We start from the raw sequence: 23,362 nt of genomic DNA, 5'->3' as shown, positions 1-23,362 counted from the left end.
ATGCCACTCTTCTTTCTCTTTTCTTCATGTTTATATTCAGATGATTATGCACCCAATGAAGCCTCTGGAGTTGAGATGCAACAGAGTTATGTATCATTTCTCTGCTGCTTGTGCTGGTTTTGGCCTAACAATTAACACCAAGAAAACTCAGGTGCTCCATCAGCCAGCACCACACCATCCATATGTGAAATCATCAATTACAGAAAATGGAGAAGTTTTGAATACTGTGGATAAGTTCATTTTTCTTGGCAGTATGCTTTCCAGGGATGTACACATGGATAATGAGGTTAATGCATGAATTACCAGAGTTAGCTCAGCATTTGGAAAGCTCCAAAGGAAAATGTAGGAGAGAAGAGGTATTAGGATGACTACCAAACTGAAGGTCTACAGAGCTGTTGTGCTGAATTCATATCCTGTGAAACCTGGACAGTATGCTAGCAACATGCCAAGAAACTAAATCACTTACATTTGAATTGTCTTAGGAAAATTCTGAAGATCACCTGGCATATTAAGATCCCAGACACTGAGGTCCTCTTTTGAACTAAACTGCCAAGCATTCAAACTCTACTGCAGAATGCAAATCCAATGGGCTGGCCATATTGTTTGAATGACAAATATACACTTGCCTAATATACTATTTTATGGAGAATTCACAGAAGGCAAGCGCTCACATGATGGTCAGAAAAACTGATATAAGGACACTCTCAAGGTCTCTCAAAAACTTTGAAATTGTTTGCATGATATGGGAGCCACTGGCACAGGACCACTCAGCATGGTATGCCTTCATCACAGAAGATGCTGTTCTGTAAGAGCAAAGCAGAATCAAAGGAGCTCAAAAGAAGCATGAGATGCACACATTTAGAGAATCCAGCCCAAATGTTCACATGGACTATTTGTGCCCGCCTTGTGGTAGAGCATTTTGAGCTGTAACTCGACTCTGAAATAGTGATGTTATTTTGGTTCTCTTCAAGGACAAAGGACAGCAACAACAACCCTAATTGTAAGAATTAGCAAATTCTACCCTTTCTTCCTCCTTTCAATGTTCATATATTCCTCCTTTTACCTTCCTTTCTCTTCATACCTTCAGAATGAAACCAATCTATGTCCATGTCCTCTGATTTTCCTATTTAATTTCCTTAAATATACTTTAGAAATTCTGAAGGGATACATTTCTTCTCCATTAGATTATTGGTGCTAGATAATCATACAGACCTTTCTAGTTGCTCAAATAAATTTTCTTGAGTCTTGGGTTTGCATTTCGAAGTTCTTACTCATTTCTGGTTTTTTCATTATGAATGTTTGAAAGTTCTCTATTCTGTTAAGAATCCATTTTCCATCACTGCAGGATAGTACTTATCTTTGCAGAACAAGTAGCTCTTGGTTATAAGTCCATAACTTTTGACTTTGGAGATTTTAATTTCCACTATCTCCTATAGAAGCTATTTGGTCTCATGTGATCCTTGCTGTGGTTCCTTGGTACTTGAAATCATAATTTCTGGATGCATGTGGCATTTTTTCTTTGATGAGGAAATTCTGGATTTTAGTTATGATATTACTTGGCCCTTTCATTTTGGAGGTAACTGGTAAATTTTTTTCTACCTTTACTTAGATCTCTGTTTCTAAAAGCTCTTGGCAATTTAAACTCATTGTTTCATGAAATATAATATCTAGGTTTTTTTAAATCATAGTTTTCAGGGACTCTAATGCTTCTTAAATTATTTCTTTGATCTGTTTTCCAACTCAATTGTATTTTTATGTCAAATCTTATATTTTTCTTATTTTAAAATATTTTTATTTTTTCCCTAATATTTCTTGCTGCCTCATAGAGTCATTGATTTCTGTTTGGTCCATTCTAGTTTTTAGGGAGTCCATCACTTGGTTAAGTTTTGACACTTTTTGTTCTAAATTATCTTCCTTTCAATTATTTCCTCTAGAACTTTCATTTAAATTTTCTCTTCATTTTCCCCCTAGGTATTCATGTAGTCCTTATGGAAAAATCTATATTCTTCTTTGCATCTTTTCTAGTAGTTTTTATGGTGTTACTATCTCCTTATAGACTTGATTGGGGGGAACCTTTGAATCTATATTCTTTATAGATGTTGGCATTTTCCTTGGTTCTAGCTTTAATTCCTGCCCTTGGGCTTTGTGCCAGGTCAAATCTTTGGTGCACTTTTGGGTAGGATAGTTAGCTCTGCTTGATTCCAGTCTGGAATGACTGGAATGATCTGGATGATCCAGGTTCCTGTGCTGACCTGTACACCTGTAGGTTAGACCCCCTTGGATCTTTGTGGTACAGACCACTGGATATTTGAGGTGTTCTGTAGCACCTCAAGACAGAGTTCTAGGGTTCTCTGAGTTCTGGGCTGTTCTGGATGGGCCCTGCTGCTCCTGGATTTCATAATCCTTGCTGTGGTTTTCTAACTTCCTTAGGGTTTTTCTGCTCTTGTTGCTTTCAGACACAAAGCCCCATAGGCTACATGTGTTTCTGGACCGATTCAGGTCATGTTGTGAGGGCCACCGATTTGCCTGACTTGGCTCTAGTTCTGCCAGCATCCTCCTTTCCTATTGCCTGAGGGCTTCTGACTGACTTTTTGTGCATTTCTAGGGTAGAAAAAGACACTGTGATTTCTTGTTGGATTTCTTTTCTTAATTTAAATTGTTCTTTATTCCTTTTTCCACTTAATAGTATTTTATTTTCCCCCAAATACATATAAAGATAGTTTTCAAAATTTATTTTTGTAATAGTTTGAGTTCCAAATTTTTCTCCCTCATTCCTTTCCCTCATCCCTCCCCAAGACAGCAGGCAATCTGATATAGGTTATATAGTACAAATATGTTAAAGATATTTCCACATTAGTTGTGTTTTGAAAGAAAAATCAGCACAAAAGGGAAAAACCATGAGTAAGAAAAAATTTAAAAATGAACATAAAAAGTAAAAATAATATGCCTCCATCTGCATCCATACTGCATAGTTCTTTCTCTAGACGTGGATAGCATTTTCCATTATAAGTCTTTTGGAATTGTCTTGGATCATTGTATTGCTGAGAAGAGCTAAGTCTATCATAGTTGATCATTACACAACGTTGCTGTCTCCTGGTTTTGCTCATTTAAATCAGCATCAGTTTATGTAAATCTTTCAGGGTTTTTCTGAAATCTGCCTGCTCATCATTTCTTATACCACAATAGTATTCCATTACATTCCTATACCACAAATTTTTCAGCCATTCCCCAATTGATGGGCATCCCTTCAATTTCCAATTCTTTGCCACAACAAAAAGAGCTTCTATAAATATTTTTGTACAGGTGGGTACTTTCCCCCTTTTTTATGATCTCTTTGGGATATAGACCTAGTGTAGTATTATCCCATCAAAGGGTATGCACAGTTTTATATCCCTTTGGGCATATTTCCAAATTGTTCTCCAGAATGGTTGGATCAGTTCACAACTCCACCATGTTGTTGGATTTCTTTATCATTATTCAGTGTGGTTTGATTTTTAGCTTTTCCTAGATTAGCTGTGGGGGAGCTGATCTGCCTCCATTCAACTGGTATTTTGGCTGGAGTTGAGTCATTCTTTTTTTAAAGATGCAGTCAGACAGTAGTTCTTCCTTCTCGGTGGCCAATAGAGTAGTGTTTTATTATTCCAAAGTACCCATGTCCTTCAGCTCTGAGCTGTTTCCCTATAAGCCAGGGCACAGGTTTAGTCCTCTATGTTATACTCCATTTCAGCTCTGTGAAAATATTTTATTAACTAGGTGGGCCCTAATCTAAGTGGGGGGCCTAATCTGGGGACTTTTGACTGGCTGGCTATCTGACTGCTATCAATTTAATATGGGCCATTTATAAAATTCCCCCACACTTGCTCCTCCCAAATTGACAAGCAAAAGAGGATTAAAATGCTTCTTTTAATTAAAGCAAATATGGGGTTTATTTAGGTGAATAAACAGAGTTAAATGTAGAAACAATGATAACAAAATTACAATAGGACCTGTGAATTTCTGCAAAGGAACTTGTTTGCCACGCCTGCAACTTTCTTAGCATCCTCCTGCGTCTCTGTACCAACCCACCTTCTTCTAGCATTCCCCCTTACCGTCTAACTTCCTGCCTCAGTCTCCTTAGTGATGATGTCCATGAACCCCTTTCTGCACTGTCCTGACGAACCCCCAAGCACTTCTTCTCTCACCAACCTCTCAGTGCCTCTACCTTCTTAGCTTTTTCTCTGTCTCTGTGAGCCCCTCTCTTTACATAGCCTCAGTCTCCTTAGCGTCCTTGTAGCAGCCTCCCATCTAACTCACTGAAAAAAAAAAGCCCTTGGGGGCAGCTGGGTGGCACAGTGGATAAAACACTGGCCCTGGATTCAGGAGGACCTGAGTTCAAATCTGGCCTCAGACACTTGACACTTACCAGCTGTGTGACCTTGGGCAAGTCACTTAACCCTCATTGCCCCGCAAAAAAAAATAATAATAATAATAAAAGCCCTTTCTCCATACTGTTCTTTTTCTATCTGTCTGCTCACCTCAGCATCTCTAGCATACCTTTTTATTAACTTTCTCTCTCAGGTGAAACCTGGGCTAGTGGTCCCCAGGGCCAGCCAAGCCCCATGCTGCCCATGCCAAGCTGGGGGCTGGGCAAAGTAAACCCCCGGGGTCTCTCCCGTTTTTCATGCGCCTCTCAGGCCACGCAGTGCCTTGCCTGGGGCTTCTAGCCCTGCTCAGAGCCCAGCCCCCCCCCCCAAGCTCTGCTTGGGGATCCTGAGGCTAATTTTAACACCTACGACTCCCTTTATGATCTCCATTTCCTAGCTCTAATTCTCATCATCCTATGTTGAAGTCAGATGGGTCATACGTGTAGTAAGCGACAAGAGCTGATGAGAAGGTTTGTTTCTAAAGGCTTGTCATTGCATATATATTTATAGATCATGTTGCCTTCTGTCCAGTCACCATCACCTTGACAAGTGGGCTACTATAATGTAATCTTTGAAATACACATAAGGAGCAAGATGTTCTTTTGACCAGTGCTTATGTGGAATCCAGAAAAAAGTAGGACTCAAGTCTGGTTCAAATCAATCATAGTGCTATCACGAAACTGGATCTGAAAATATTCCTCTATCAAAGAATTGCTCGCCCACATGATCCAATCCAAATTTAAGTAAAAGTTTTTATTATTTGGCACACAGAGATATGGCTGGGAGAAAAAGTCTAAACTTCCAACTTCCCGAACAAAGGAGAAGGTGATAGTTTTTTAGAGGAGAGAAGGGGAGAAAGTTACAGAAAAGGAGAAAAGTTACAGCTGTTTGAGGAATGGCGATGCTAGCTATTTTGGTGAGTGGGATACATGAATAATAAAAATTTCACATTTCTAACTTGAGATGATTGTCACTACCCCATCCTAATCATATAGCGTACATGACTGGCTCCCAACTAAGCTCGTGCTATAAATTTCAAGGTGCCAGGGGCAGCTAGGTGGCGCAGTGGATAGAGCGCTGGCCTTGGATTCAGACACTTGACACTTACTAGCTGTGACCCTGGGCAAGTCACTTAACCCTTATTGCCCTGCAAAAAAAAAAAAATTTCAAGGTGCCCAGTTTTTTAGGTGTCTGTGACATGCCTGCTTTCTTATCTGTTTGACTAACCACTATCTGGTTAATTAACTACGTTGCTTTTCCAAAGAAAAAGTAATCTCTAACTAACCCCAGCAAGTTGATCAACCATATTTCTCCATGGTCAGGGTGTCCCCCTCAGGGCCTAAGCATCCCTAACTGGACCCAGGCCTACCAGGCTGCTACTACAATAAATACATGCATAGACATAAACTAGTAAAGCTTAAAACTGCACCAAGACTTTTAGGACACCTTGTATTTCTTATGTTGTTGTTGAGTTGTTTCAGTTGTGTCTAATTCTTCGTGACCCCATTTGAAGTTTTCTGGGCAAAAATACTGGAATAGTTTGCCATTTCCTTCTCTGGCTTATTTTATAGATTGAGGCAAATAGGTTAAGTGACTTGGCCAGGGTCACACAGCTAGTAAATGTCTGAGGCCAGATTTGAACCCAAGAAGATGAGTCTTCGTGGCCTCAGGCCTGACACTATTCACTGTACCTTTTATCTTGTAGTTTAAATGAAATTAAAACAAGTACCTAGCATATTGGAGGACACAATAAAGATTTTTAAGTATCACAGTAGGTTAGAAGGGTGGTCTACAACTAATAAGATGAAAATATGTAATTTTCCCTTCCACATCACAACTTTCCCCATTACTTTTGCAATGCATCGCAAGTTAGTATAAAAAATTAAAAGGCCAGCAGATGTCATTGAAAAATATTCAAAATGTGGAAATGAATATAATATACATATAGTATTGTATAACATCAACATATTTTATCTTTTAATACCATAATAATTTAGACTTCATCTTAGGACCTATTTTCCAGATAGTGGTGGTGCTATTCCCTTAATCCCCACAATGTTGAAAGGATAACTGTAGTATGGATAAATATAAAAATGTACATCTATTCATATTCTTTAAAAGTAGTTGGGGAGTTAAATCTTTGTACAATAGGCTGTCATATGGCAGAAGCATTATATTTGTTTATCTTGTCTCCAAAGGAAAGGATGGGCAGATGTGAAAGTTTCAGAGGCAGATTTTGAAGTTTTCATGAATATATGTATCCAAAAAGCCAAAGGACTAGTTTGAGAGGGTAGCTGGTTCCCCATTACTAGAGCTCTTCAAATAGACACAGAAACGTCAGGCTAGGTGATGGAAGTAGAGAGAGTGCTAGGGTTGGAGTGAGGAAAACCTGCATTCAAATCCTGTCTATGATATTTACTAGCCTCACTTTCCTTCCTAAGGTCCCTCCCAAATCAGAGATTCAGTGACACATGTAGACTATTGTTTACATTTTAATTTTTCTCTTTATTCTGCAATTGTAAGTGGTGACCTCCAGAAGGTGGTGGTGGTGGTGGTGGTAGTAGTAGTAGTAGTAATGATAGATAGCATTAATATCACACTTGAAGGCTTGCAAAGCGCTTTACATATATTATTGCACTCCTCCATTGGCTATGAAGCAGGAGCCATTGTTAAAGCTTTTCTGTCTCCCCCCCCCCCCCCCCCCCCCCCCCCCCCCCCCCCCCCCCCCCCCCCCCCCCCCCCCCCCCCCCCCCGCATCGTTGGATAATTAGATAACTTGATTCAAAGGATTAATCTTACTTGCATCTCCAAATAATGCATATAATAATCTTTAAATTCTTTAGGGAGTTTGTTGAATGACTCTGGGGAATAATGAATCTATTCTGACTGCATACTAATAGCCCATGGGAACAGGCAGCTCTCTTAACAACTAAATCATGGGTCACAAGAGCTCACAGCAGAATCTGATGGCCAGCAGGTGGCAGCAGTGTCTCACTAGAGGAAGCTGCAAAGGCAGGGAAAAGAATCATCCCTGTTTAAGACAGGTTTATAAATGACCTTGGAAAACAAAATCTCTCTCTCTTCCTCTACACTCTTTCTTCTTCAGGTTTTTGTGACACCACTCTCACATGGTTCTCCTCCTGCCTTTCTGAGTATTCTTCAGGCTTCTTTCTTGGTTCATCCCCCTTAGCCTGTTCCCAGCTGCAGGGGCAGCTAGGTGGGGCAGTGGATAGAGCACTGGCCCTGAAGTTGGGAGGACCTAAGTTCAAATCTCACCTCTGACACTTACTAGTTGTGTGACTCTGGGTAAGTCACTTAACCCCAATTGCCTTAAACATCCAGGGAAATCTCCAGTCATCTTGCTAATGGACCCAGATGACTCCAGAGGATTAGTGAGGTTGTAGACTTTGCACAGCCCTCCCTCACTTCAATCCAAGTCATAACATCACCCCCATGTCATGTCCTCTTTGAGAATGAAAGAAAAACAGCAAGAAAAGTCCCCTGGCTGTGTATACCTTAAGGGGGCCTCTTGGGTCCTCTTCTCTTCTCTTTCCATACAATTAGGTCCAGATAAGTGCTGGTAATGAATCCTTTGGAATGGTCACATTATTCGAATTTATACTGTATGTTTTTTATTGGGTTGGAATCAATTAGCATATTTTACATTGGATAACTCTGAATAATGCAAATTTGAATAATGCAATCATATCACTAGATTAATTAATTGCACTAATCATGACCTAACTGTACTTCCTTTCTTAGTGACTTCATCAGTTCCAGGATCCTTTATACATAGATAATTCCCAGATTTATATATCTAATCTTTGTCTTTCTCCTAAGCTCCATTCTGCATCACCAGATGCCTCAGGAAGACCTTTATTCAAATACTTACTAGCTACAGGACTAGCAAGTTACTTAACCTTTGTCTCAGTTTCCTCATCTGCGAAATGGCCAATATAACAAGCAACCAACTCCCAGGGTTGTTGTGTGGCTCAAATGAGAAAATAATTGTAAAGCATTTAGGATGATGCTTTGCACATGGTAAATACTATAAAAAATCTTACTTCTTGTTGTTGTTATTGTAGACATTTCTTACTAGATTTCCTGTAACCATCTCAAATTCATCAGCTACAAAACAGAACTCATTATTTTCCCTCTAAATTTACCCCATTTCTGACCTTCCCTATTTCTGTTGAGGACACCATAATCCTTCTAGTCATCCAGCTTCACAACCTAGCAGTCATTCTTGGCTCATCCTTACGCCATAGATACAATGATTTGCCAGGTCTAATTGGTTCTACTTCCATAACATTTCTCACATCCATCCCCTTCCCTCTACTCACCACCCTAGTTCAGACCATCAGCTTTTCTCTGATTATACTAAAAAACAAACAAACAGACTTCTGTTAAGGGCTAAAATTCTAGCTAAACTGTCTCAAATATCCAATGAGTGGTCGCCAATAAATTATAAGCTTTAGCAAGAGTTAGAGTTTTAAGCATTTATTAAGGAGAATAAGAATTTTGGTAAAGAGAGAGAAAGGCCTAGATTCCTATCTATTAAAGGGAGAGCACATTTCTAGCTCCCCTCTCCACCAGAGTCCAAAGGAAAGAGCGTCAGACCGAGCGCTACTCTCTTCCTTCTTCCTCCCACTACCCAACGTCACTTCCTGATGCCAAAGAAAAGACTCCTGGTCTTGCCCTCAAAGACCTTCGCTTCATGGGCGGAACTCCTCCACAGCAAGTCTCCAGCAGGTGTCGTCATTCCAATCGTTACACTTCCTAATTAGTTATCCTGCCTCAAGCCTTTCCCCTCTCTAGGCCATTTTCCTCCCAGGTGCCAAAGTGATATATTCTTAAAACATATGTCTGAGTATACATCACAGCCCTGTTTAATAACCTCCATTGGTTCTCCATCCCTATTCTTCTCATTTGAATCTCTACATATATTCAAAAGGAATAGCAAGTTGTTCATAACAGATTTGCAACCACATTTTTTCTATTCTGTTATGGAAATGCTTGTTTTATTTCTTAGGTTCAGAAATTAAAAAAAAAAACCAGAGTTGGGGGTGGGGCAGCTAGGTGGTCAGTGCATAAAGCACTGGCCCTAGATTCAGGAGGACCCGAGTTCAAATCCAGTCTCAGACACTTGACACTTACTAGCTGTGTGACCCTGGGCAAGTCACTTAACCCTCATTGCCCTGTCCCCCCATCCCAATACTTATTCTCAAGGAATAAGTATTTTCTGAGCTAAATTCTGGAAGAAAAAAAACCATAGTGATTCTAAGAATTACAGACATGACAGTAGTTTGTGAAAAGGAAAGGAGATGGGATATGGAATTTTATGTGTAATTCAGCAAAAATGCCATTTTGATTGAAGCAAAGAATGCATAGAGGGGAATAATGTATAGCAAGGTTGGAACCAGGATATGTAGAGATTCAAATGTTTTTTTCCTTTTTTTCTCCACTCCCCCCACCATGGTTACCATCAGACACAAAGAAGTATGTGTGTATGTATTATGTATATGTGTGTGTGTAAAATCATTCTATACATACTTTTATTTGTTAGTTCTTTCTTTGGATACAGATAGTATCTTCTTTCACAGGACCTTTGTAGTTAATTTGGGTATTTATAATAGCCAAAATGGCTTAGTTGCTCAAAGTTATCCTTAAAACAATATTGCTGTTACTGTATACAATGTTCTCTTGGTTCTGCTCATTTTTCTCTTTATTATTTCATGCAAGTCTATCCATGTTTTTCTAAGATCATTGAGCTCATCATTTCTTATATCTCAGTAGTATTCCATCACAATCATATGCCACAACTTGTTCAGCCATTCCTCATTTGATGCACATCCCACAATTTCCAGTTCTTAACCACCACAAAGAGAGCTGCTATAAATATTTCAGCAGATAAATAAATAGCAACTGGTTTTGAATGAAGAAAGGATAACCCAGAGAAGTTAAATGACTTTATAAGAGCAGAGCTAGAATGAGAACAAAGGTCTCCTGATTCCAATTCTCTAAACAGAATTATTGGACAAGTACTGGACAAGTCATTCATCATTGTGCTTTACTTTTCTCAACAGTAAAATTTCCTAATATGAATACACATATATTAACATGAAATAATTATCCATTCTGGAACACATTGAAAGTATAAGAAACAAGTACTGATATCCTAATGAATCCTGAATACAAAATGGGGGTACATTTGAGCTGACATTCAGTCTGTGTATAATTGAAAATCAAATTTTCTGAGCCATTTGTCTTTTCTCCCTATCCCTGGGGTATAATCAATTTCTCCTGGAAAAAAGAAGTAATTAACTTCCTCAGAAACTTAGTATAAAATGGAATTAGTTTAGAGAATTGGAATCATGAGAATTTCAAGTTTTTCATCACATAGGAGATTTGGAAGGAAGTGAGGATGCTGAATATATGCCAATATTTCCATGGAATTATGATTGCACTGATAGAGACACTCCTATCCACAATGAAGATTTCAGTCCATTCCTAGCTGGCTATGCTGTGTGATTTGGAGCTTAGCACTGAGAAGAGAAGAGTCATGTGACCTACAAGATGACAAAATAGTGAATTTTCCCCAATTTCTCAAACCCTAAGATTCAAAAGAAAGAAATTATGCACCAGATATAAAGTGATTTCTGTGATTCCATAGGAAAAGACAAAAAAATCTGTACCACATAAAAATCTCATAAATTAACACATTTGTTTAATACTTAGCGCTCTCACTTGGTACCCCTCCCTGACCCATTCCACACTTACAGAAATGAGCACAAGCAAACTTGCAAATTTATGACTGGGCATACTTGAGTAGAGATCCCATGTGGCTTCAACAATGTCCAAATATTCTACTCTCACCCCACAAGAAGCAACAGGTGCTGATTCTGTCCACCCAGATGAAGGAAAGCAAAAGAAGGAGCTAGGATATAGAACATTCATGGGTGGCATTCAAGCTAATGCAGAAGGAAATAGCAAACCACTCCAGTTCTCTTTGCTAAGAAAACCCCAAAGAGGATTATGAAGAGTCAGACAGAAATGAACTGACTCAACAACAAGAATTCAAGCTAATGGAAAAGAGACTGGAAATCAGTCAGAGCCAGTCCTTTCCTTACCTCATGATCCCCACCTTTATTTTAAAAAAAAAATTTCCCCCACCTTTATTATGCATAGGGATCACAGTCCAGCAACTCCCATGCCATTCTTCTTGAGGAATTTGAAGCTGCTTAGCAGCCTAGTTGGGGTGGGGGACCAGAATGTGAATGATGGAGACTATAAGCGAACAACTGAAAAATCAAAAGAGCAAGAAAAAGAAAACACGAATGAAAACCCAGCACCTGCTCAAAAAGGATTCCAGCTATATGACAGCTGTTTGGTGTTCAACTAATCCCAAAGTGGAAACTTAGGGAATACGTGAGCTTGCTATCACTTTGGAAATGTCACTCTTCTTTGGCAGATGTCCATGCTAAAAATGAATGCCATGTACATGTTTATTAACGTTGGGAAGGTAAAAGACCTTGAGTGGTACAAATGCTGTCCAGGTACCCCCAAATAGCAGAGTCCCTATATTTGCCTTGGATCAGCCCTGTGACTATCTCTTCAAGGTTTGTGGTGATTTTCCTTTCTCACACCTTTCCTCCACAGTGTGTCATCCAGTTGGAATATCCTCCATCATTGATTTAGAGTGCAATATCTACTTTACTAGCGTTGAGGAAAATGGGGATACGAGTACATAGAGATTGATTCAATTACTCGTTATTAGCTTAGTCAGAAATTCTTCTTGGCTGGACTTAATGCATAAGTCTGTCTTATTTGGTTATGATTTCTGGCCAAGATCCTAAGCGCTGAGTTTTCATAGAATGGGTCAGTTCTATGGGCATCCCACAAATCATTCACTGGCTTGCACCTGGACTCACAGATTCCCCTAGGGACCTCAGATTGGGACTTCTGACTTTGTCTTTACAAAGAAGACAAAAAGAATCTCAGACACTAAGCAAGCATCCATAATAGCAACATATTGAATAAAGGACAGTCTTTTTTTCATTTTTTTCTCTTTCTTTTTTTTTTTTTTGGCGGGGCAATGAAGGTTAAGTGACTTGCCTAGGGTCACATAGCTAGTAAGTGTCAAATGTTTGAGGACAGATTTGAACTTAATCCTCCTGAATCCAGGGCTGGTGCTTTATCCACTGCACCACCTAGCTGCCCCCAAGTCTTTATTTCAATCTACAGCAAATGAAGGCCAGCTAGGTGGCACAATGGATAGAATGCTGGGCCTGGAATCAGGAATATTCATCTTCCTGAGTTCAAATATGGCCTCAAACACTTACTAACAGTGTGACCCTGGGTAATTCACTTAACTCTGTTCACTTCAGTTTCCTCATCTGTAAAATGAGCTGGTAAAGGAAATGGCAAACCCCTCCAGTATCTTTGCCAACAAAATCTCAAATGGGGTCATGAAGACACTACCAGAAATGACTAAATGACAACAATGGAAAATATAAAATACAAAAGGTTCATACTGAAGTCCATAAAATGTCAAGATATCACTCTTCTCTTTGGAGAGTCACCTCCTTGCAGGAACCTGTGGACTTATTGTGCTACTTTAAGGCAGTAGTTCCCCTGATGGGGTATTTTTTAAAATTTGAGGGCTACCAGCAAGTCAACCCCATTCCCATTGGCCCTGCACAGTTTGCATAACTCACAGGAATAGATAAGAGCAAGTTCCAGGTTTGCTTCTTCACAGCTTAGCTCTGTCCTTCTAGATCAAGGGACATGTGGCTGCTCATTTTCTCTCCAGAAGTCTTGGTTCTAGTCTTCATCCCTCTGGGGGACTGGGTCTAGGAACTTTTTGGTCACAAGCCTCTACAATTCTACTCTTTCACCTTCAAGCTCAATAAGGCAATACCAGAATCTCCCCATACAGATGCTGCTGTTTACATCCTTTCCTTAACCAATTAAACTAATTTGCCTCACACAGGTCTAGATTCTGAAAACACTTCATATTTAAATAAGTATCCAAGAGGAAAGTTTGTCAACAGCTTCTCTTATGGAATCAAATTATCTTATGTACAACCAGCAATCAGTACCTGAGGAAGAAACTCCTTTAGGATATCCTGGACAAGTTAACTATCCCACTTCCTTTTGAGAACCTCCTTTTTTTGTGGACTTTTAAAAAGCATTCTGGCCACATAATTGATTCCTATTGAACTCATACTCCATTACAATTCACATGATCTGTCATATAAAATGTGACTTTTCCATACTTTGCAAAAGCAATTGATTTTTTTTTAACTGAGGTGAAGGATGTTACACTTACCCATATTTAATTTCCTCATATTAAATCTGTCCCATTTTTCTCATCTTCCATGACAACTTTGGATCTCAGATCTGCTCTGCTTTAAAGTATATCAGTTATTTCTCCTGGCTTCCTGTCATCCCCAAATTTTGTAAATATATTCACCATATTCATCCAGATCAATACTAAAAATGTTGAACAGAAAGACAGATTTCTATGATATTCTCCAACTCATGTTGTATCCCTCTACTAGAATGCAAGAATCTTAAGGTCAGTGTCTGCCTCACTTATGTATTTATATACATATAGAAGGCACTTAAAGAGTGCTCATTCATTCATTTATGGAATTGCATCAAAGACTTACCTCTAGACTGGCACTTATTCACGAATCACTACTTTTTAAGGTAATGACCTACTGGGTCCTAGATCTTTGCCTAAAGACTATTTTATGGAGAACTCAATCAAGGCAGGTACTTACATCATGGTCAGAAGAAATGATACAAGGGCACCCTCAGTCTTTTTGAAGAACTCTGGAATTGATCGAATGACATGAGAGATACTACCAAAGAATCACTCATCATGTTGTGCCTGCATCAAAGAAGGTGCTTTTCTCTTTAAGAAAAGCAGAATTTCAGTAGCTCAAAAAATGTGAGATGTCCAAATTTAGAGACCTCTCCATTCCAGGTGTTCATATGGACTATTTGTGCTGGAACTAAGCCTTCTGAGCTCATATTGGTCTGAGCAGCCCCAGTCAGACACACTGTACTTTGACTCCAACATAGTGGGGTCATTTTGGTCCTCTTCAAGAACAAAGGACAATAACCAACTTGACATAACCAATTGCAGACTCACTAGTCCCAATCCTTGGAGAGAGCATATTTTTTCTGATGCATTTTGAGGTGAGACTTCTAGTCAAAACTCTACACCCTTTTCTATTACTTCTTGTTTATCATAAAATTAGCATCCATAAAAGATACATTTATATCAGTGTCTATGAATAACTTGTCTACAGAAAAACAGTATACTTATAATAAACATACAATGAAGAATTACTATTACTTACAACATCAGGAATTGATACTCCATACTGAACCTATCATCACCTCTTTCTTTTCTCCCCCCCCCCTTTTTAGCTAGCATTTTAAGTTTTGCAATGCATTTTAGACCTTGTAGAGACTCCCCTTAATTTTGTTTTCGGTTTTTTATTTTTTTGCAGGGCAATGAGGGTAAAGTGACTTGCCCAGGGTCACACAGCTAGTAAGTGTCAAGGGTCTGAGGCCAGATTTGAACTCAGGTCCTCCTGAATCCAGAGCCAGTCCTATATCCACTGTCTCACCTACCTGCCCCCCTAACCTTTGATGGTTATTCTGGGCTCAGGTTAATCTGAGCTAGGGCGAGATCAGAGGATCCCTCTCATTCTAGTTTTTAAAAATTATTTACCTGAATAATATCTATTATTTTTTCCTTTTTTGATGAAAGTGCTTAGAAAGATAAATATCCCCATGGTACTTATCAACTGCCTTCAAAAAGGTTTTGTATGTCATTTTTGCTATCATTTTCTTTGATGAAATTTTTATTATTTTTGTGTTTTTTTGTTGTTTTGTTCTGGTTTTTAACACAGAAATTCTTTAAGTTTCTTTAAAATTAAATTATTTAGCCTACAATTAAATGTTAATTCTTTCTTCAAAGGCCACTTATTGAATATATATCTCATTGTACTGTGGTCAGTAATAGATATGTGTAAGGGTCAAATTTAATATGGGGAGAGTTAATTGGGTGGCTTGCCATAATATTGGGGTTCAGAAAATAATGAGGGACCTCTAGGTCCAAAGTTTCCTCTCTTCCAAACTGCCTTTTTTGGTTATTTCTCCCAGGCTAATAATAAAGGAGATTAACAGCCTCTTTTACACAAACAAATCAAGTTTTATTAATGGGAATAAAATATACAAAAAAGGTGAAGTTAATAAAGCCAGGGACAAGTGAATAGGGAAAGAGAAAAATGGATAAGGTCCCTGGCTCTAGCAAAGACTGACTCAATCCCCAAACTTGCTTCCAGCTCAGCTAATTCAAAGAGCTGGCCTCATTTCTATTAACTCACCACATGGGGTGCATAGTTTCTATGGGAGTCAGCTGTGCAGCCCCTCTCCAGTCTGCTCTCAGAAGCTCACCAATAGGAAAAAGAGAGCTTCCAGCCTCAGCATTCTCTTTTCTATCTTTTCTCTCCCTCCCCCAAAAGGGAGGTCCTTCAAGCTGGATGGCTAAGAGAGTGGTCCCCCTGGTGACATCAGCAGCATATGTCACTCAGTGCAGGCCAGGTGTGGCCTATATCTAATCATCCCAAGTAGGTACTTATTCAGTTTCTCAAATAATACTAAATCAATCAGGTGGGACCCCTGGGTATCTGCCAAATTCCATTATTTTATTCCATTTGTTTAACAATTTTTCTGCCTTTCTACATATACTTATGAGGTTTTAAATATCCAAATGCATAGCAAACTGTTGTAAGTCTGCCATATACATAAAATATGTATTTCTATTTTGATTCAGTAATTATCAAATATCTCTTATATCTAACACATAAGATTTTTAAAAAACTGATATAAATCCAGTTAAATCCTTAACTTCTTTCTTGTTAATCTCTTATCAGATGTGTCTTAGTCTGAAAGCCACAATGAGACCCCCAACTATTTTAGTTTTACTTTCTACTTTTCCTTCTAAATCAACGAGCCTTTCCTTTAAGTACATAGATGCTGTATCATTTGGTATACACAAACACATAAATTAAGTATTGATATTTATTTGCTATTGGGGACAGCTAGGTAGGGCAGTAGATAAAGAAGCAGCCCTGGATTCAGGAGTACCTGAGTTCAAATCTGGCCTCAGACACTTGACACTTACTAGCTGTGTGACCTTGGGCAAGTCACCTAACCCTTACTGCCCCACACAAAAAAAAGATATTTATTTGCTGTCTATGATGTCTTTAAGCATAATGTAGTTTCCCTGCTTATCAATATTAATCATCCTACTTCACAAATATTTTGAGATTATAATTGTTACTCCTTTTTTTAGCTTTTCTGATGCATGATAAATTATGTTCTAGCTATTTATTTTAAATGGTTTTAGAATCTTTGTGATTCAAGTGTGTTCCTGATAAACAACATATTGTTGGATTAAATTTTAAAATATATTCTGCTATTATTTTATTCCATAGGTAATTTCATCCCATTCATATTCATTAAAATTATTATTAATTTCCCTTCATTCTATTCTAATACTTCTTTCTCTCTCTTTGTTTCTCTGTATCTCTGTCTCCCTTTGTCTCTCCTTTTCCTCATTACCTCTTTCTTTATATTGGTGAAAAAGGTTTTTTTTTTTGTGGCAATGAGGTTTAAGTGACTTGCCCAGGTTCACACAGCTAGTGTCAAGTGTCTGAGGCCAGATTTGAACTCAGGTACTCCTGATTCCAGGGCCAGTGCTTTAGCCACTTTACCACCTGGCTGTCCCCCTATAGGTGAAAAAGCTAATGAGAAAGAATGTTCAACCTTAGTAAACTTTTTCTTACCTAATCTTTGTTCCTTTCCCTTCATCCAAATTGTTATCACTAACTTTTGCCTCCTTCCTTCCTTCTTTCCTTCCTTCCTTCCTTTCTGCATTCTTTTAATTCTCATTTATTTCATACCTGCCAAAGTTAGATTTCATTTTGCTTATGTCTAATCCCTTCCCTGCTTTACCTCCCTTTTAAACTCACCTGTCTGTACCCCCTTTACTGTCTTTTTCTCTTGTTGAGTTTCATTTTTTTTACATCAGACTCATTGTTCATTTGTGTTTTTCAACCCTCCTCCTTCCAATTCATATGAAAGTGTGATTCATGTGGCACCTGCTTACAGCACCCCTTCTTCCATATTGATATTTTCTTATGCACCTCAATTATATACAATTGTACCTAAAAGTTCTACCTTTTGTTCCCTTTCCTTTCCTTTCTTCTTTTTTGTTCTTTCCTTTTTTTTTTTGCAGGGCAATGAGTGTTAAGTGACTTGCCCAGGGTCACACAGCTAGTAAGTGTCAAGTGTCTGAAGTCAGATTTGAACTTAGGTCCTCCTGAATCCAGCAAAGGTGCTCTATCCACTGCGCCACCTAGCTGCCCTGCTTCCTTTTCTTTCTTAAAAAGAATAAAACTAGAACAAATCTATCCATAAACTCTCTGTCTATCTTTTAAGTACTTCTATGATTCTTGAAGATATTAGGGTTCTGAGGGAAGACTTGTTTCTTCTCTGTCATTGATATCACACTTTCTAAATACATGGCATACCCCCAATTTTCTCTTAGGCCTCCCTCTCTTCTTCCTCTACACTCTCTTTCCTAGTAATAGAATCATTTTCCAAGGTATTTAATGATAAATCTCTTTATGGGTAACTTAAAGATACATAAACACACACACACATGTGGCCCTAGCCTTTCCCTTGAGCTTCAGTCTGATATTGCAAATTTCATATTGATTTTATTGAATATTTCAAAATAGAGGAACCAGAGACATCTTAAATTAAACAGGTTAAAAACTGGTCTCTTTATCTTTCTCCCCAAACATATTAATATACTTATTTCCCCACTAGTAATATGTAAACTTCTTGAAACTTTTTTTTCATTCTTGATATTTGTATACTGAGTGCCATGGGCAAATCTTTATTCAATTTGACCTTCAGCTCCCTTCACACTAGCCTGCTATTGATGATTATAATAAGGAGGGAAATAGTCGAAAGCTAGTCACTAGAAGGGAGAAATAGGACCACTAGAAATGCAGTCTCAAAATTGTTGCTGTTTGTCCTTCCTTCTGAAAGAGGACTATGACATTGGGTGATGTCATGACTTGCATTGAATTGGATTTAAGTAAGGAAGGGCTGTGCAAGTTCATTAAACTCTCTCCTCCAGAGCTATCTGGGTCCAGTGACAAGAAATACAGCAGGACAACTGGAGATGGCCCTGGATGTTTAGGGCAATTGGGGTTAAGTGACTTGCCCAGGATCACACAGATAGTAAGTGTATAGTGAACCAAAGAAGCAATTATTGGGTGCTTTCATTTGTGTCTAACTCTTTGTGACCCGATTTAGGGTTTGTTTGTTTTTTTTTTTGGCAAAGATGCTGGAGTGATTTTCCATTTTCTTTTCTATCTCATTTTATAGATGAGGAACTGAGGCAAACAGGTGACTTGGCCAGGGTCACACAGCTAGAAAGTATCTGAGGCCAGATTTGAACTCAGGTCTTCCTGGCTCCAGGGCCAGTACTATATCTACTGTGCCATCTAACTGCCCAATAAGAGAAAGATAACATCACTGACCTCTCCAGACACAAACTCTTTTCCCCCCTTTCCTTTTATTTTTGCAAGCCAAAGGGTATATTTCCAACCAAAATAATAGATCAGAATAGGGGTTGATTCTAGTCCTAGTTTGACCTTCATATAAGTGTATGTAATCATTAAATGACAACTAATGGCCTAAGGCACCTCAAAGGACTCTGTTTTAACACAGACTGAGATCAATCCCAAATTTGATTCCAAAAAAGGGTCAGTTCTTTTTTGTTTTGGGGGGAATCAGTCAGATGTTAACCATATCTCCATGGAAGCTTTCTTTCCAAACAAAGGTACAGACTCAGGAATCTCACCAGGCTAATTGTAGAAATTCAATAATTTTATCAGGGGCTCATCTTATTAATTCTCCTTCCATGACATTTATATATGTCAGTTTCTCTCCTATAAGCACACAATTATTATACATAGGCTGCTTAGTAGGACAGCACTGAAAATTTTGGGGCTGATAATAGAGTATTAATTAAAATATTCCACCATCAACAAGTTCTGGGACTACATTTCTATATCTATATCTATAGCTATATATTTATGCTTTGACATAAAGAATACACCCTCAAGTATGTCCATCAATTGGGGAATGAATGACTAAACAAGTTGTGGTATATGAATGTAATGTAATGCTATTGTGCTGTAAGAAATTATGAGCAAGCAGATTTTAGAAAAAAACCTGGAAAGACTTACATGAACTGATGCTGAATGAAGTGAGCAGACCCAGGAGAACACTGAACACAGTAACAGCTACACTATGTGATGATAAACTGTGATTGACTTAGCTCTTCTCAGCAATACAATGATCCAAGACAATTCTAAAAGTCACATGATGGAAAACGCTTTCCACATCTGGAAAAGGAACTATGGAGTCTTAATGCAGATAGAAGCATACTATTTTCACCTTTGTTGTTGTTTTTGTTTCTTCTTTCTTGTGGTTTTTCCCTTTTGTTTTGATTCTTCTTTCACAACATGACTAATGTGGAAATATGTTTAACAAGATTGTACTGTAGAACCTATATCAGATTGCTTGCTGTCTTAGGGAAGGAGGAGAGAAGGGAGGGAGGTAGAAAAATTTGGAACTAAAAATATTACAAAAATGAGTGTTGTAAACTATCTTTACATGTAATTGGAAAAAATAAAATATTATTTAAAAATTTTTTTAAAGAATATACTTGCATACTTGAAATTTGGATTCTGTACCTAAGTCCCCTCAGCTTTCATAGATGAACTTTTGCCTTATCTTGTGGGGTCCAAGTCTCTATATCACTTTTCAGGTCACTCTATGTCATACCTCTTTATTCTGACCATTACTCCCTCCTACTCCCCACAGGTAATCCTGACTTTTCTAATTTGTCCCTCTGCTTTGACACAAGAGATTTTGCTTAATCTTTCCAGAGCCCAGACTTGCAGACCACTGTTGGACAGTTCCAGTACTTGATGAGAGTTTATTCCTTCTTCCATCTAGTTACCCATTTATATGTTGTCTCTCCTTTAGGATGGGAACTATTTTTTCTTGTATTTGCAGTTTCATAAAGGTAGTCCAGCCCTTTCTTCTCCTCATGTTTAATTCTGGGTCCAAATCATTGTTCATCTATACCATCTGTCCCTGGTGTACCCTGTACACTGATTGCATATCCAAATGCATTTTGTAACCTATTCAAAAGAAAAATCAGTAAGTGATCTTTCTGGTAGGAGTGGTCAGGTCCAACTCTTTGATTGATTCCAGACTTCTTCAAAGGCTCTGCAATATTTTGGAACTTGATACAAGTAATACATAATATACATACAGGAGAATCTCTAAGGACTCACCATCCCATGGAATCCTTTGTCAACTTGAACTTTGCACTGGATCTCCTTTAACAAAGTGGTGGGGGGGGTGCAGCTAGGTGGTGCAGTGGATAGAGCATCAGCCCTGGATTCAGGAGGACCTGAGTTCAAATCCAGCTTCAGACCTTTGACACTTACTAGCTGTGTGACCCTGGGCAAGTCACTTAACCCCAATTGCCTCACCAAAAAAAAAGAAGAAGAAGAAGAAGAAACAAAGTGGTGAGGAGGCAGTTAAGTGGCGAAGTGGATAAAGCGCCAGCCCCGGATTCAGGAATATCTGAGTTCAAATCTGGCCTCAGACACTTGACACTTACTAGCTGTGTGACCCTGGGCAAGTCACTTAACCTCCATTGCCCCAAAAAACAAAAACAAAAACAAAGTGGTGAATACATCTGATGAGTATATATCTGCCCATTTGGTGTCTTGTTTCTCTAGTTTATCCTATCGGGGTGTATGGATTGTTCAAGAAGGACTAGCACCCTGGGTATGTAGGCTTACTGAGACTTTGTCAGGGCTGCTCATCCACCTATGGTGTCCACCTGGCACTCAACTCCCTCTCATCTGTTACTCCAAGAAGCTGTAGCATGTGCAATAGCCACATCTTGGCAGATGGGCTAAATCATGTTGAGGGTAACCAATAGTCCTCAGATCCATCCATGAGTTAGGGGGATGTCTACACCAAGCAGATGAAGACTTTCCCCAGCAGAAAGGATGATTGAGAACAATTTGTTCCAATGGACATGAAGGTGGTAGAAGCAGATGCTGTGGAGGGCTTAGAGCTTGGTCAATTGTAGAAGACACCAAGGTCATCCACTGTGTCTCTGGCCATCACCAGTCATCTTGACTTTTGTCTTGCCCCTGGACTTCAGTGACTCTGGAAGAGACAGAGTGAGACTGATGACTTTGTGCAACTCTGCCTCACTTAAATCCAGTGCAAGTCAAGACATGAGGACACTCATTGGTCCTGCTCAGTACAATATATTTCACACCCAACTGCGTATGTGTGCTCCATCTTCCTTTGCTTGGTTACAAAAACTGCCATATTTCCCCCCACCACCACTTTGTTAAAGGAGATCCAGTGCAAAGTTCAAGTTGACAAAGGATTCCATGGGATGGTGAGTCCTTAGAGATGTTTAAGTCATCTCCTTTCTATAGGTGGAAATGTTTGTAATACTATTTTTCCCCTCATGGGAAAATTGTGAGGTAATTTATCATGACACAGTGGCACCACATTTCTCTTGCCTCTTTGGGAAAGGGGGTCAATTTTCCTGAGAATCTACTTTTTGACCATCAAAAGGTGTATACTTTCTCATTTTATAGGAATCTTCTACAGTCTATAACATATACTTCTGCCTTATGAACCAGATGATACTGACAAAAATCACAGTGATTTTTGATGACCCAATTCTTCTCATTAATATAAATAAATAAATGTCAAAATTGGCATTACATATAACTGGAAAAAATAAAATACTATTATTTTTTTGAAAAGACTTAAGTAGGGAGGGAGTGCATTCCAGGCATGAGGGATGATCTGTACAAAGGGAAGAAGATGGAAGCTGGAATGTATAAGTGGGGAACAACAAAGTATACTAGTTGGCAGGTTCACAGCTTCTGACCACAATATATTCAGAAGAAGTGGGTAGCTGTGTATTCTTTCACTTGACTACCAGTAAGTAGAACTTCCCTTCATCCCAAGTTCTCCCCCAACACACACACACACACACACACACACACACACTCCTTGTTCTGCTTCATGGAAAGTCATCAACTATCTAAGGGCTATGACAATATGGGGGAAAAAGACATTGTGTGAGTCAAAGAAACATATCCCCATCACAGCTCAGGAAAGAAAGGAAGAACATTTCAAATAGAATTAGGGTGTTTAAATTGTCTCAGGGTAAGGAATGTTCAAGGAAATGATAGGGCCAGAGTATGTCTGGCATGGATCAGCAGAATCTCTGTCTCTTTCTCTCTCTTCACCCTCCTACAAGCTTATCCCTGTACAACCTCTAGATATCAAAGTCCCAATTAAAGGGCAACCTGCAACAAAATCAAGCCAGAGAGACAGAGGAAGAGACAGATTAGGAATTTTAAAAAGAATCTCAGCACTCGGTACAGGTATAGGCACAGGGAGACCCTGGAGCTCAGGCACTTGTGCAGAGCGACCAGTGAGTGTTCGCTCAAAGAGCCTACAATGGTTTGCAGTTTCCAGGAGCTCAGGACTCAGCTAAGATCAGGACAGCTCCTCACGAGCCTGGCTCCTGGCGCTGCACAAAGAGTAAACTGCCAGTCTGCTCTGCCCACGGGTGGGAAACGGGACTGATCTGGACACCGGCGCCTCTCTGGCCCCGGGTACCAGTTAGGAATCCCCAGTCCTGTTGTCCTTCCCCATACTCACTTCTCCGCTGTTCCGCTCTTGGTTCCTTTCTTTGTTCTGTCCTAGTTCAATCTCACCATCTCTCACAG

Source organism: Dromiciops gliroides, chromosome 2 (genome assembly GCF_019393635.1).
Source record: "Dromiciops gliroides isolate mDroGli1 chromosome 2, mDroGli1.pri, whole genome shotgun sequence".
Classification (NCBI taxonomy): domain Eukaryota; kingdom Metazoa; phylum Chordata; class Mammalia; order Microbiotheria; family Microbiotheriidae; genus Dromiciops; species Dromiciops gliroides.
This window is presented reverse-complemented; position numbering follows the sequence as displayed.